We start from the raw sequence: 16,441 nt of genomic DNA on the forward strand, positions 1-16,441 counted from the left end.
GGATCGAGTCCTGCATTGGGCTCCCCGCAGGGGGCCTGCTTCTCCCTCTGCCTGTGTCTCTGCCTCTCTCTGTGTGTCTCTCATGAATAAATAAATAAAAATCTTTTAAAAAATTAACCCTCTTGACCATATTTAAAACACTGAGCTGATAATTCAGTTTGTTCCCTTTGAAGTCTAAACCTTAACTATTTGATCCTAACCTGACATTTCAAACTCACTTTTTCTTCAAATTATGCTTTCATTTTCTCTTTACCATTTCCATCAAGTGGATTTTTCTTTCTTGACTTGGCCTTTTGGAAAATTCCTATTCATGCTAAAAAACAAGATTTACTGAATACTTCTAATTTTCTGTCATTGGAGTGAGCCTTTTATGTGGATTTTCTCATTTCATCTTCAAAATAATCCTGTGAGGAAAACACGTATTCTCATTTCCCAGTGGAGGAAATTAAGACCTAGTATAGATGAATACCTTGCCTTTCACGATCAGATAGTGAAGCTAGTATTTGAACCCATGCTTTTCACTACAAGCTGTATTATTCACCTCAGGTTCCAGCTCATATTCTCCTCTTAATTCCTTTCATATTTCCCATCTGCCCATACAGTAATAGTCATTACCTTTCTTAGCCCCAGAACATACATATAGACTTCTACTGTGGAATCTGAATACTTAGGTTGTTGTCAAAATGTACATATAACTCCTGTGTGGAGTAATTAAATTAAGCCTCTTGATGCAACCATTGTATCTCACTCATATTCAAGTCCATTATTAGCTAATGGTAGATAGTGAGTCTTGTTGAATGAATACTAAAAAAAGAGATGACTTGTAAGAAAAGCAAATATAATAACTTTGCTAACATGACAGTTATCATGTATTTTCTATTTCATAAAGTGGTGAAATATTAGAGAAAATATTGTTTCCTATAAGAGTTCTTATATAAATTATGAATTCTCTGATTCCTTTTGTCCGACATTGTATCCTCCCCCCAAATCCATCTAAGAATAGAACTTACGTGAAAAGAAGAAATAGTGGGATGCCTGGGTGGCTCAGTCAGTTAAGCATCTCAGGTCATGGGCTCAAGTCATGATCCCAGGGTCCTGAAATGGAGCCCAACATCAGGCTTCCTGCTCATCAAGGGGCCTCCTTCTCCCTCTCCTCTGTTCCCCTCTTTCTCCCTCTGCCTCTCTCTTGTGTATACACTATCTCTCAAATAAATAAAATCTTAAAAGAAATAGTGCCTTAAGAATTTCTAGAATTTAAAAAAAAGAATCTCTAGAATTTATTAATATTATGACATATTTTTCATTAATTTTAAAATGTTCAATTATCTTTACTATTTGAGAATTTTCTTAGGGCATGAGTTTTCTTTACAAATAATGTGAAATTTATGGTAAAAAAAAAATAGAGGAAATCCAGACTTGCAGTATCAAGTTGCTTTAAAATATTTGTGAGTAAAAAAAAAAAAAAAAAATTGTGAGTAGATAGACAACCCACCCCACCGTGTTCTTGTAGTTTTCATCTGTTGACCAGTGTATATTTATTATGTAGGGAGATTAGCCATGACACAGAAATATCACTCTTTTCAGTAACTCTGCAAAACCTTAGACATTTTCAAACTCTAAATTACCTAGAAAGTGGAAAACCAATTTTTCTCTCAGGTGACAGGCAGGTAACTTCTCTAACATGTTCAGGAATCAATACAGAAGTTATCATCCAGTGTATAAAGTTTCTCTCTCTTCACTTACCTCAAAAACTTCATCTTTACTTGCATGGTATTGGGTAGTTAAAAAAAAAAAAATCAAGGGACCAGGACTTTCACAAAACCACCTTATATGACTGTAAAGATCTAAAATGGAAGGGCAGAAGACATGAATAAACATTTTTCCAAAGAGCACATACAGAAGGCTTACAGACACAGAAAAAGATAGTCAACATCACTCATCATCAGGGAAATAAACACAAATCAAAGCCAAAATGGGATCACCTCACACTTGTCAGAATGGCTAAAATTAACTCCAGAATCAATAGATATTGATGAGGATGCAGAGAAAGGGGAACTCTCTTACATCGTTGGTGGGAATACAGATTGGTGCAGTTACTCTGGAAAACAGTACAGAGATTATCAAAAAAATAAGTGGGTATTTGTCTGGGTAGTCTGGGTAGTGGGGTATTTGTAGCTCCACTCAATCGTAAAGATATGGAGTAAATTGATCAAAATTCCTAGAACAGTTCTGGGTCTGTTTGGGAGTTGTTTTTTGATAAATTTCTTGCTGGTTTTGTAGGAGGTGAAGAGGAGTGTACTGATAGCATAATACACCTGAAAGCAAAGGACAGCTTTTTCTTACACTTGTTTGGTAGCCATTTTGCTGATAAATTACAAAACAGGAATCATCCATTACTGCTTCTGACCAATAGTTTGATGTACAAAAATCTCATTAATCAAAGATTTCTAATTTGGAATACAGTATAACTGAGATGAAGTCTATGAACTTTACAAATAGTACAAATTACTTTGTACCATCTAGAGGTACATATTTCAAATATCTAAAGTATTTTTTTAACCAATAGTCACTTATTAATCATGTGTGTTTGTTTTCTTTAATAAAACCTATAGATTATCTCTAAAAAATATGATTTTGTTGGTGGAGTTAAAATTGTTCAAGAAGGTGACTATTCCAAAAATTTATAACACAACTAGTTGTTAAAATTAGTAGAATAAACTATTTTCCAGTAATTCCTATACATTCATTAGTACATCCTCTTTGGGAACATATTCTAGACAGCATTTCTACACTCCATATTTTGGCTAATCTTTTTTTTTTTTTTTTTTTTTTAGAGAGAGAGAGAGTAGTGAGTGTGTGCTAGTGGTGGGAGGAGGGGCAGAGGGAGAGAGACTCTTAAGCAGGCTCTACACCCAGCATAGAGTCCGTCATAGGCCTGGATCTCACGCCCTTGACCTTGAGTTTACCTGAGCCAAAATCAAGAGTCAGGCACTTAATTGACAGAGCCACCCAGAAGCCTCTTGGCTGTTCTTTATGTTGGGAAATTAAAAATCTTAAATATACTGTGTAGAATCTCAAAAATTATTATTTCACCAGTTTGCTTTTTTTTTCATTTTCAAATATCAGTTTTCTAAGGTTCATATTTGTTAATATTGGGAATGTTTATGATACGTGATATGATATTCTAAGTTTATATTTCAAGATTTAATACTTTAAAAAACCTTCATTAGTTTGTTGGAGTTGAACAAACTCATGGTAGATGAGAAATATGCCCAGCTCCATCTGGGTATTGTTCTAGGAAGTAGTAGGAGCATTTGTGATTGTTTACTTCTATGATCTGGGCTTGAGATATTTCATTGCCCTCTCCTGTGATATAGAAGACGTCATCTTGCATCAATAAACTTTCCTATTCTGCAAGACAGAGTAGCCCTGTTCCCCTAGGATCCCAAGTAGACATTGCTAGAAAGTAAACATGTTTTTACTTTTCATATTAAAGTTCAGTTCAGAATTTTGTCTTTGATTGTTCTTCCTTTTAGTGGTTGCTTGAATATAATTATGTCCAATGTTAATTGAGAGAAATATTGAACAGGTTAACATTCTAGCCAAATGTTTTTAAACATTATTTCATTAATATCCATATTTTCTCTGTTAGGGGGAAAAAGGTAGTTAATATTATTTCTTCTTAAATCTCTTTGTGTGTGTGTGTGTATAATGGATGAATTATTGCCTCAGGAAGACACTCCTTATGCCTGTATTGTTACATAGCCTTTAGGATATTGAACACAGTGACAACGTGACGTTTATGTTCCTTTGAAGTATTGACTCTCACAAGACAAAGCAATGACATAACATTTCTTTAAAAACACTTATTTCATGTTTTCCTTTTCACTCTTAATCCATTTGATCAGAGAATCAAGTTTGCAATCTTTCCTGACATGACATTTTATATTCCTCGAGAATTTTTTATGAGTATCTGAAAATTTTAAAATGGGATTTTAATTCAGTTCTATGCTTTGGAAGATGGAAATATGATAGAGCTCTCTGAGATCACTGTGGATATCTTGCTTCATTATTTAACTGAATCCATTTTCACTGAGATTGTGTCTACTTTCTCCTGAATTTGGATTGTATCACAATTAAGTTACAGATTTTAGCTAAGAATAAAAATTATTATATGTAATATGGCAGCAAAATATTTAAAAATAACAGATTAATTGACAAAAAAAAGAAACAATTCCCAACTAAGTGTTAGAGAATGTTAGAAATGACAATTGGTCCTTTCTTTCTATAGACAATCTTGTATAAGACATGAACCTTGTATAAGACCCATGACCCATGACCATGATCCTATTTTTTTAGCCCTGTTTTCTCTTCAAAGTTTTCCTCTCATATCTCATCTTATTTAAACTGTGGGTTCTTCTTCTTCTTCTTCTTCTTCTTTTTTTTTTTTAACTGTGAGTTCTTCTTTTGGCTCTAAGGTTAATTGGAGAAAAATGAGAACTACCATCCTCTTATTGATAGAATACAGGTATTTCTCCAAAGAAGGCATACAAATGGCCAACAGACCCATGAAAACATTCCCCAAATTGCTCATTGTCAGGGAAATACAAATCAAAACCACAATGAGACAGCACCTCACATTGGTGAGAATGGCTAAAATTAACAACGCAAGAAATGATAGATGTTGTTGAGGATGCAGAGAAAGGGGACCTTTCTTAAACTTTCTTACACAGCCTCTTACACTTGTTGTTGGGAATGCAAAACATTGCATTGTTATTGGGAACAACAACAATGTTGTTGGGAACAACAACTTACTCTTGTGGTTGGGAATGCAAATTATCGCAACCACTCTGGAAAACAGTATGAAGGTTCCTCAAAAAGTTAAAAATAGAGCTACCCCATAATCCAGCAATTGCAAACTAAGTATTTACCCAAAGGATAAAAACATACGGATTCAAAGGGGCACATACACCGCATGTTTATAACAGCAATGTCCATGATAGCCAAAATATGGAAAGAGCCCAGATGTCCATTGATATATGAGTGGATAAAGATGTGTACATGGGTGTGTATATATATATATATACACACCCCACACCACATACACAATGGTGTATTACTCAGTCACCAAAAAGAATGAAATTGTGCCATTTGTAACAACATGGATGGAACTAGAGGGCGTTATGCCAAGTGGAATAAGTCAGAGGAAGACACCACATGATTTCACTCATATGTGTAATTTAAGAGACAAAACAGATGAACATAGAGGAAAGGAAGAAAAAATATGAAAATAGGCAAATCGTAAGAGACACTGAACTCTAGGAAACAAACTGAGGGTTGCTGGAGAGGAGGTGGGTGAAGGGAAGGGGAAACCGGGTGATGAGCATTAAGGAGGGCACTTGATGTAATGAGCACTGGGTGTTATATGCAATTGATGAATCACTAAATTCTACCCTTGAAACTAATAATACAGTATATGTTAATTGAATTTAAATGAAGAATTAAAAGAATGTAGGTTTCTTTTTTTTTGTCTTCTAATATTAACTTTCTTTCATACTATGTCAGGGAGACTATTTGTTTTATCACCTGAAACATACATTTTCATGTATTTGTAAACTAAGGAGAAATATCTGCTGTGGATCTGAATACATTGTAATGAAAAAGACTTGCTAGTTGATTGGATATAGAATTGGAGATAAAGTCAAGAGTGATGTTTATATTTCTGGAACTGGCACTTAGTGCTGTTTATTGAGATAGATGGTACAGCCAAAAGCAAATCAATTTTTGGATGCATAAATTGAACATAGCAATTTTTGAAGTATTAAATAGATTGCCATAAGGTTAGGGGTTTTACCCAGGTGGGCTATAGATGAGAATGGAGCAAGGGATTTGAGAGTAATGGTGATGGAACTGTTGGTTGACACAAGGAGCAACAAAGTCTAAGCTGTTTAGGGAAGGATGTGAAAACCAGACAGAAATAATGGAGAAAGTGTAAAAGAGTAGAGGGGCTGAATATTTCAGTTCATTTGAACAGCAAGTAGATAATGTCAGAGTTGGGAGAATGGATATTAGTATCAAGATTTTATAAGTACTTCTGGGAGATGACAGGGTGGGAGTGGATAGCTGATTTTATCGGTATTAATTACAAAGGTGAAGGGAGTAAGTAGTTGATAATCTGGACATGTATTCACATTATCAAAGGCCACTGAAATCATGGCAAAATTTGTTAGAAGAGAAGAATTTCAAGAATGAGGATCCAGGTTATTGACAGCTTCTTTGATAATGAGTGGAAGAGTTTCAGTTATTGGACTGACCTGAGTTTCAAAGGAAGGCATTTTATCCAGTGTTGGGGGAACATTACTCTTGTGGGCGTGGTACTGCGGAGTCAGAGGCACAATAAGCCTCACACAGAGAGTTCGTGGGGGTTTGGAATGAGTTGGAAGGGCACCAGCTGAGAGGGTAGATGGGAAAGTAATCCATCAGAAAAGATCCAAGAGGCAAGATTCATTTAATGGAAAAAAAAAATAGAAGAAATAGTACAGGAATGGATTAGTGGTTTACAGAATGTCTTTTCCAAGAGAATGATTTCAGAGAGCACAGAGGAAAGATTGGAAAGGCGGCAGGCTGTGGAAGGCTGGACTGGAGACAAGGAATCACAGGTAGTATAAGGAAGAATGTGGGGGTGGGGGGACATGGCATGAGTGGGAGAAATAGTGAATGCCCAGGAATGGTGGTGCTTCGAAGTTTGCTGCAGTGATCTGAACTTAGGTCAGCACTCCTTTATCATTGTCCTTTACCTTTCCTATGTCACTGCTCCTTTAGCATTCTTCTAAAGGATAGGGAAAGCTCAGTGCTTATTGACAAAGGAGTCTCACTCTGGTGCGGGCAGGTAACAAAGCCAATTATTTTGTAGGAACCTCACCATAACTTGGAAATGACTGCCCTACCTAGGCAAGCTAGATTAAACATTCACTGGTCCCTGAATACGAAGAAATCCTCCCTCCCAGACACCGTTCTGGAGACAACTGTTACAAGTGTTAAGAAGAAAACCACAGGCCCCAAATGGCATCAGTTAGGCCAACTCACCAAACTGGGGCTTAATATCTAATCTAATTGAAGTTTTGAGCGCCCCCAGAAATGTAACTCTCAACTGGTCAATCAGGAATTTTATGATTAGCACCAAAGAGGCAAATCTATTATATGAGCCCTCTTCATCCTCTTCTTTCCACTAAAGGAAGATGAGGTAATCTGCCTAAGACCTTCTGCTCTCCCCTCTGGGAAAGTGACCTTGCCTGGAACAATCCTTTCCTTTGTTAATGATATTCTTGGTTCACCCTCCCTCCTATAAAATCCATCCATTTTGTGCAACTCTTCAGAACTCCCTTCTACTTGCTAGATGGAATGTTGCCTCATTCATGAATCATTTAGTAAAGCCAATTAGATCTTCAAAGTTACTCAGATGAATTTTGTTTTTTAACAGCAGTGAACCAGGCAAACAAGGTCTTTGCTCTCATGGAGCTAATCCTATGAGCTCATATTGATGCGAAAATGGGCCCTCTGTCAGGCAGGGAGTTGGAAAGAAGCCATTGGCAAAAATCCTTGAGTAAGGAGAGACTGATTTTTTGGGGAAAAACTCTCTAGGCCCACTAAGGAGGAATTATTAGCTCAATACTTTCTCATGTTGAAATGAAATTAGTTTCAGAGAATGGGAAATCTTCAATTTACGTTATGTTTCCTATTCCTAAAAAAGTGTTCGATTCAGTTATCTCAGAGAGGTAAGACTAATACTTAGGGTTTTTTGTTTTGTTTTGTTTTTGTTTTTTTTTTTTTGTTTTTTTGTAGCACTCTTGACGACGACTCCTCCTTCTTCTTCTTCTTCTTCTTCTTCTTCTTCTTCTTCTTCTTCTTCTTCTTCTTTTTGTAGCACTCTTTTATTAAAAGATAGAAAAATAATTTTCTTAGTTTGGAAGGTACCAAAAGTTGATTCTAGATTTTGGAGACATTGATAGGAATAGATGGTGGGAGAGGAAAGGTCTGTATTTCTTTATGCTGTTACTCAGCCAAGTATACAGAGACGTGTATGTACTAGATACCTCCAGTGGGTCCTAAATATGTACTAGGGTACATGCTAATTCCTTATTATGTTATCATTCAGACATTTGTTTGACTTAGTCAACTTTTTTCTTCCATGTTTGTTTCTTACAGACTCCTCACAGAATTTATTTTTAAGATTTATTTGAGAGAGGACGGGGGAGCAGGGGAAGAGAAAGGGAGATAGAAATTTAAGCAGACTCTACACAGCATGGAGCCTGACACAGGGCTTGATCCCATGACCCTGAGATCAGGACCTGAACTGAATCCGAGAATATTATGCTTAACTGACCGTGCCACCCCAGTGCCCTCCAAATTTTTTAATACAAAAACCAGAAATATTTTTTTCTCTATCTTATTTCCATATAATTTCTTTTTTTCTGATATGAAATAACTGGTTTATTTGCTATCAGATTGTTTCTGAGTGAAAATTATAGATTTGTGCAATGGAGAAGAAAAACTTATATTAAATGGGTACTTGTTATTTCATGCTTTGCTTTAGAGATGACAACATGGCTTCCTTCATCCTTTCGTTGCAGCCACACTATCTCTCACCCTTGTCTCACTCTTCTTTCTGAAGTCTATAACTTGGATAATATATGAAGAGTAAGCAAAATGGTGCTTCCTGTATCCCCATATTATAATAAATTATCAGACCTTTTGTATAATAGTTCCAACATTGAGCAGCATTAGATTTCCACTTGAAAATCAAGGTGAAACTTAAAACCATCATAATGTGTCTATCAACTTTGATTAATCCACCTATTTTTCTCTTTTTAAAGCTGGAAGTATATTCTTGGTATTTTTTGTTATTGATGGCATTATTTAACTTTTAAAGAATTTCCAGTGGTGGAGAATATTTTAGTCTAAGAGACTCAAAGCCCAATTAGTTTAGATATGTATTGCATTTTTATATAATCCCTTATTAATTAAAGAATGAAAATTCTCTAATACCAGTGTGTGTGTGTGTGTGTGTGTATGAATATATTTATATATCCATATACATGAAAAAACTGGGAAATGTGAGTAACCTCAAATTATGTAATATTTCTAACTAATATTTTTATGTAAATTTACTGCTGACTTATTACTAAAATTCAGTTTTACAAAATGGTCATTTATTTTTCTCCCTCTTAAGTACTCATGTTTACAAAAAGAGTCCCATGCTCTTAAAAAGGGTATGTGCTTATCAGCAACACAACAGCACTGGCTTTGACCAACTAAATTAATTATTAAATTTTATGCTTTTAATTCTGATTAGAGAGAAATTTCAAAAAAAAACTTTAACAATCGATATAGGAAAAGGCACAAAGATAGCTTTAAATGATTTTTGAGATGATAATTTAGGGGAATTCGGTGGAAGCATGTACTGTAATTTTTAAAAGGCTAAATTCTCTTTATTCCCAACCTGTTCATGACTATGAAACACTACTGGAAATAGCTGTGGCTATTGTCTTTGTTACTGGGACTCTATAGACTGAAAGCTTCTTGAAAAAAATAAATCTATATTTGAATTTAACTCTGTCTCAAGTAGAAGATTCATGGTATATAAACTGCACAACTGTCATATGATAGATATAATGAACTCTATCAATGATGTGTTACAAATTTCAAGTAAGTATTTAATTTTACTCTCAGATGCATATATTTCCTTCACAGGCAGGAAATATTACATAAATATATAAAGATGTAGACAGGTAAAAGTAATAAGAAGTGATGGTAACTATGCCAAAGTGAAAGCACTTGCCTCCGCCTAAATACATTGGAATTAAAATTTAAAAGAAGCATTCTGCTAGTCATTTATAACCCCTGATTCATCACTTTACTGATTCTATATCATCCTTTACTAATTTGAAATTGTTTCTTTATGAAGTGGCACTTATTTGGGAATTAAACCTTCTAGTTGAAAAAAATTGATATTTTTCTGACATGAAATACAGATGAATACCCTCGGATGTCATTCTTGTGAATATATATACAATTAATACGAATATAAAATAAAAATAAAATTAAGTAAAATATAAATAAATACAATTAAAATATAACTAAGAATAGCATATTTTAAGAATTCAGAGAAAATATAATCGCTGTAGATTATTGGAAGACAATATTTCATATAGAATTCATATTTGTGCGTTTCACCAGTGAGGCACTGATTGCCCTTTGTTTTGGACTGTCTTTTCAAGGATATTTATAGAGTGCATGGCCTTGGGAGATAGGGATACTGTTTACATCTGGAGTGAAGTGCTCTTTTGTTTGTAGCCTTGGAAGATAGAGATAGTATTTACTTCCAGAACAGAGATCAAGCATGCCTGTAGTTCAGTGTATTAATGCCTTACTCCAGAGAAAACGATAGTCTTATAAAACAAGCATTTTATTTAAAACTGCTATTCTAGGAAGTTCTCCTATAATGCAACACACCGTGTGTATGACCTTTGGTCTTCTTCACGTTACCCTGTTTGAATTGGGGAAGAGAGGACTAGTGTAATTAATAATTAATAAGAATAAGTTGTTGCTATTTCTCTGAATAATAAATGGTTGTCTCTGACCCAGAAGTCTTCTGTCTCTACCAGCATCCATGAAACTGTGGTGAGTTAACAGAATAACTTGCAAGCAGAGTACATTCTCAGTCCCTTCGGAGTCTTGGTCTAGGCCTTCCTGAAGTTGAGTGTTTACTGCCATTATTTATGTTTGACAATGATTAACCACCCTTTATTACTACCTTTTCCTAGCTTTGAGAATTTTCATAGGTGGATAAATATAATATTTATTATACATATAATCATTATTAAGTTATATATCTTAATGAAGGCATAATCACCAGTAGAATTGTTCACTTTGGGATCAACAAAGAATTTTTATGAAGAAAAATAGAGCAATGAGAATAGATTGGTGTAGAAAACTCATTATGGATTTAGATATTGAGCCAGATTTACATTCTTAGCAGCACAAGTAAAGCAACCAGTAAATTCAATGATCTATTTTATTTTTATTTTTTTAAAGATTTAATTTATTTATCCATTACAGAGACAGAAAGAGAGGCAGAGACATAGGCAGAGGGAGAAGCAGGCTCCTCTCAGAGAGCCCAGTGCGGGACTCCATCCCAAGATCCCGAGGTCATGTCCTGAGCCAAAGGCAGATGCCCACCCACTGAGCCACCCAGGTGCCCTGACAATGATCTATTTTAAGTACAATTGAAAGACCGCTTTGATACTTAATTGCATAAAAGATATATTTGTTAAAATAAAAGAGAAAGTTTTAAAACAATGTGTATATCTGGAACTTTAAAAAATATATTTAGATGATAAGGTTTAATGATGATTTTATTTTACTTACTAAATTATGGAAAATTGTAAGCATGTGTATATCTCTGTGATGAGAAAAAAAAAGTTGTTTTCAAAGAGTTTCTATGTAGAGACTATTAAATCTTTATTCATTTACTGCTGTGGTCTGTAGACCACAGATCATGGCAGATTCTCACATTGAAACTGTGAAGCTAAACATTGTTGTGAATTACTGCAACCCAGCATATTTTTGTGACCTAGTCTCCCACCTCTAATAATAATCTTGTTATAATTGCACCGTGAAGGTGTTAGTTTTAAAACATAGGTTTATGAAGAAAAATTGCAGTTCAACAATCTAACTTTTTAAAAATACTGACATTTGAAAACCAAAAAGTAAGTTCCAAAATAATTTTTCCTTTAATTTTATTTTAAATTTTCCTTTTTTTTTTTTTTTTTTTTGGCCTTCTCGACGGAGTACTAAATATTTTGAAACAGTATCACTAAGGATGTTCTTTTCAGGTCACTCTGATTAAAAAAGTCAGTAATAATACTACATTGTGCTCACCCTACATTCCTTTTGAAGAGCTAAGACTATATAATTTATATGTATTTAACACATAACCTCTGTGACGGCAATCATACAATAATGAAGAAGACCAGGTTTTGGGCTCCTCCTCCCTTGCATTCAATTCTCTTTTTCTATTAGATTATAAAATCATGGGGGCAGAGTCTAATGTCTGTGGAACACTAACTGCGTTCCAGGCACTGTATAATCATTTTCTATGCATTACCTGATAGCATGATATATTGGGCCTGCCCAAGACCATACTCAGGCTTGATGATTTAGTAGAAAGACACACAGGCCTCTGAGAAGCTCGTCTAGTCATGTTTATGGTTTATTAAAATGAATATACATTGGTCAAAACAGTAAAGGGAAAAGGTGCATGAAGCAAAGTACAGGAAAAACTAGGGATGGTTCTAAGTGTCCCCTCCCCATGAGGCCATACGTGGATGTGCCTAATTATCCCAATAACACTGTATGACAACCTGTGTGAGGTGTTGGCATCTTGGGAAGTCACACAAGCTTTGGTATTTCTGTTGGGCGTTCAGTCATGTAGGCATGACTCAGGGACTCAGACTCCAGCACTTTACCTTCTGCTCATCCTTTCCCTGGTGCCTTGAGTGGGGAAAAAAAAAGGGGGTTGGGATTTGCCATAAATAGTGTTGTTGGAAAAACATCCCCATTCAGAGAGTCTAGGTATCCTGCCCCGAGGTACCTAGCAAAGATAAGCTTATCTTAGGACATTAACTTGTTAACTTCATTATGGCAAAAATGATTAGAATATCTTAGAAGAAGTGATGCTGGCAAAAAAACAAAACAGCAACAACAACAAAAAACACAAACACATCACTTTACATTAAAGGATTTTAAGATAGTTCCTGAAATTTTAAGTGCAATGAATAAAATGTTAAGATGATCCAAACTTATAAGAAGTATGACAATTGGTCGTGGCACAGAAAATTCTCACTTCCTCGTGTGTATTACATGATGAGCCCTTACAGCTTAAGCACTACTCAAAGTACTCTTGACAATTTTTTTCTCAAAAAAACTATTTTTTTAATGGTACCTGATGTTTTAAACTACAATGTACTAAATAAGCATTAGTTTTATTGGCATTTTTATTTGCCTATACATTTATGATGGAAATGAGTTTTTAATGTCTTGGCAAAAATTGTTAAGTTGTGGAATAGTTATAATTTTTCACACATTATTTTTATTTTTTTTTTGTTTTTAATTGTGACAAAAACATAAAATTTACCATCTTAACCATTTATGAGTGTACTGTTCAGCAGTGTTGAGTCTATGCACGTTGTTGTGCATCAGCTCTCCAGAACTTCTTTATCTTCTAAAGCTGAAACTCTGTGCTCATTAAATAACTCGCTATTTTTGCTTCCTCCTAGTCCTGGGTATCCACAATTCTACTCAGTTTCTGTGTATTTGACAACTTCAGTACCTCACATAGATGAGTCGTATGATATTTACATTTTGTGGCTGGCTTATTTTACTTCCCATTACGTCCTAAATGTTTATGAGCAATCAGGAATCAAAAATCAATAAATATGCAACTTTACACAGAGCCTAACCCAAGCCTGGGGTGGCCAGTGGGACTGGGAGTGAGGGAGGCAAGGCCAGGAGAACAAACATCCCACCTGGGGCCAGATAAGGATGGAGGTGGGAAAAGCCACCCCAGAGCCTGGCCCAGAGGACTGGAGCAGGTGATGTGAGGCAGCAGGGGACCCTGTGGGGCAGGGAGACTGGTGTAGGGGGGTGGACAGGTCAGTGAACATGGCCTTGTGTGGGAGGGGTCCTGTGTATAAACATTCAGGACAATATAACATGTGACTCAATCTTCTTTGTTCTTAAGGCTGAGTGATATTCCGTTACACACATAGACCACATTTTGTTTATCCACGCATCTGTAGATGGACATACGGTTGCTTCTACCTTTCGGATATTATAAATAACGCTGCAATGAACACTGGAATGCAGATATCTCTGAGACCCTGATTTGAATTCTTTTGGATTAATAACCACGATTAGGATGGATAGATCATATGGCATTTCTATTTTTTAAGTTTTTGGAGGCGTCGCCATCCCATTTTCCATGGTGGTCGCAGTGTTTCCCATTATTTCGATCATATGGCTTCAAGTTGCATGTTTTTTAAAGCTAATGGTTCCACAGTTCTAAGCAAAGTGAGGACTGTGTATTCAAATAAGAACATGTATGTAAACCCATACACACGTTCATCCAGAGGTGTGCGGAAGCCAGCTCTTACGGCTTGCAAGAATTGATTGTGTGAATCTTTCCCCGTTTCTAACTACACTGACATCGTGTTAATAGATTCAAATAGTATTTACATCATGAAAATCAGCAAACCCTTGCTACACATAACGATTTTCAGAAATCGTTAGTTTACCAGCACGCATTCCTAAGGAATATATTTGGAAGTTCTCTTGAATGTTCAGGTGGCCCAATGGGAAAATTTTCATATACAGACACATGCATGTATACATATTAAGATGATTGTAGGTGCATAAATATTTCATAGAAATTCCCTTTACTAATTTATTAACAATGTTCATTTCAAAATTAATCACACAATCATCACAAGATGGATTCATTTATCACCATTCATGTTTTCAGGATTAATGTTTTCATCTGCTATTTTGAATATTGATCCCACCAATGTTCACCTGACTTCTACTATGTCCTGGGTACTGCTCTGGTCGCTTGGAATATAGGAGTAGTCAAAAGAGATGAAGCTCCCTGTCTTCTTAGAAATTACATTCTAGTTTGGGGAGACAATAGATGAGTAAAGCAAACCAGATAGTGTAAGATGATAGATGCCCTGGGAAAAAATTAAAATCAGGAGCAAGATAAAGCATATTAGACGTGCAGAGGGGAGGATGGGCAAGATTCATTGAGTAGTAGAATGGTCAGAGGAGGCTTCAGTGAGCAAAACTTGAAGGTGCTGAAGGCTTTTTTCCTTGTGGATAGAGGGTGGACGAGCGCAAAGTCCCAAGGCAGCAACAGATCCTGTATGTTCAAAGACAGTAGAGCAGAGGCACCAAAGCTGAGAGGATTGTGGCTTTTACTCTGAGGAAGATGGCAAGGAGGACAGAGTAGGGGTTTGTAGAAGCCTGACGTAAACAGACTTACTCAAGGACTCACTTTACCTGCTTGGTTCAGAAAAGTCTATAGAGGTGATGGACAGACCTGGAAGTGAGGAGCCCACACTGGAGACGCTGTAGCTATCCAGACAAAAGATTAAGCTGGTCATACTTGAAATGGTGATTATTCACCAGATAGTGGATATATTTGGGAAAAAAAAAAAAAAAAGGTTTTCCTAAAGGAATGGATTTGGCTTGTGAGTGAGTAATAAAAGGATGCTGAGCATGGACTGCTATCTCAAGAGGTTTTTCTAGGAAAAATCAAAAGCAAAGAGTTGGGTCTTAGGTCATGGTGCTTTTTTTTTTTTTTTTTTTTTTTTTTGGTTAAGGATGTGAGAAATGTCACTAATAAGTGAGTATTTGTTATAGTAGTTATGAATTTTGGCAAACTTGCAGCATCCTACACATCTGTACGTGGAAAATGAATGACTGGAGGATTTGCACGTTGTTGGTTATTGAGTTTCTTTTTTTTTTTTTTTTTTAGTTCTTGAGTTTCTTATGCTTATTTTAGAATGTGGTGATGATGGGGACGCCTGGAGGCTCAGCAGTTGAGCATCTGCCTTTGGCTCAGGGCGTAATACTGAGGTCCCAGGATCGAGTTCTGCATCGGGCTCCCTGCATGGAGCCTGCTTCTCCCTCAGCCTGTGTCTCTGCCTCTCTCTGTGCATCTCTCATGAATAAATAAATAAATAATTCTTAAAAAATAAAATAAGAATGTGGTGATGAAATCAAGGCAGCTGGCTTGAACATTCAGATATAAATGAATCTTAGCCCCTAATCTCAGAACGTATGCACCGTGCTTTAAAGGACCCCGAATTCCTCAGTGGAATTTTACATAACAAATATGATTTTACTCAATGAGTAAGTACATGATTATGTTTTTATTTTATTTTTTTATTTTTTTATTTTTAAAATTTTTTTTCCATGATTATGTTTTTAAATAATTTGGGCATCCTCTGTTTTAAATGAAATCCTTTGGATATAATAAGTGGCCTAATAATCTATTTTTTCTTTTCCAAATACACGTTCTCCATCATTAAACATAGTCTTCATAGCCCTAGGATAAATTTTAATGGAAGATACAGTAAAATTATGTGGTTGATATTTCTTCCTTCAGTACCAGTAAGGTACTAATTAATATACATATTAACTCTTTTCATAGATAAATTAGATAGACATTATAAAAACTCAGTCCACTATGTCAAAGTAAATATTATTTTGGTGTTTCTTTTAAAATCTTCTTTATTAACAATATCAGCAGCTTTTTAAGTTTTGTCTACTACCTACACACAGTGGAGCCTAGGTTAAAATAAATCTAACAAAAAACATTTAT

The sequence above is a fragment of the Canis lupus genome, chromosome 36, assembly GCF_003254725.2.
Source record: "Canis lupus dingo isolate Sandy chromosome 36, ASM325472v2, whole genome shotgun sequence".
NCBI lineage: Eukaryota > Metazoa > Chordata > Mammalia > Carnivora > Canidae > Canis > Canis lupus.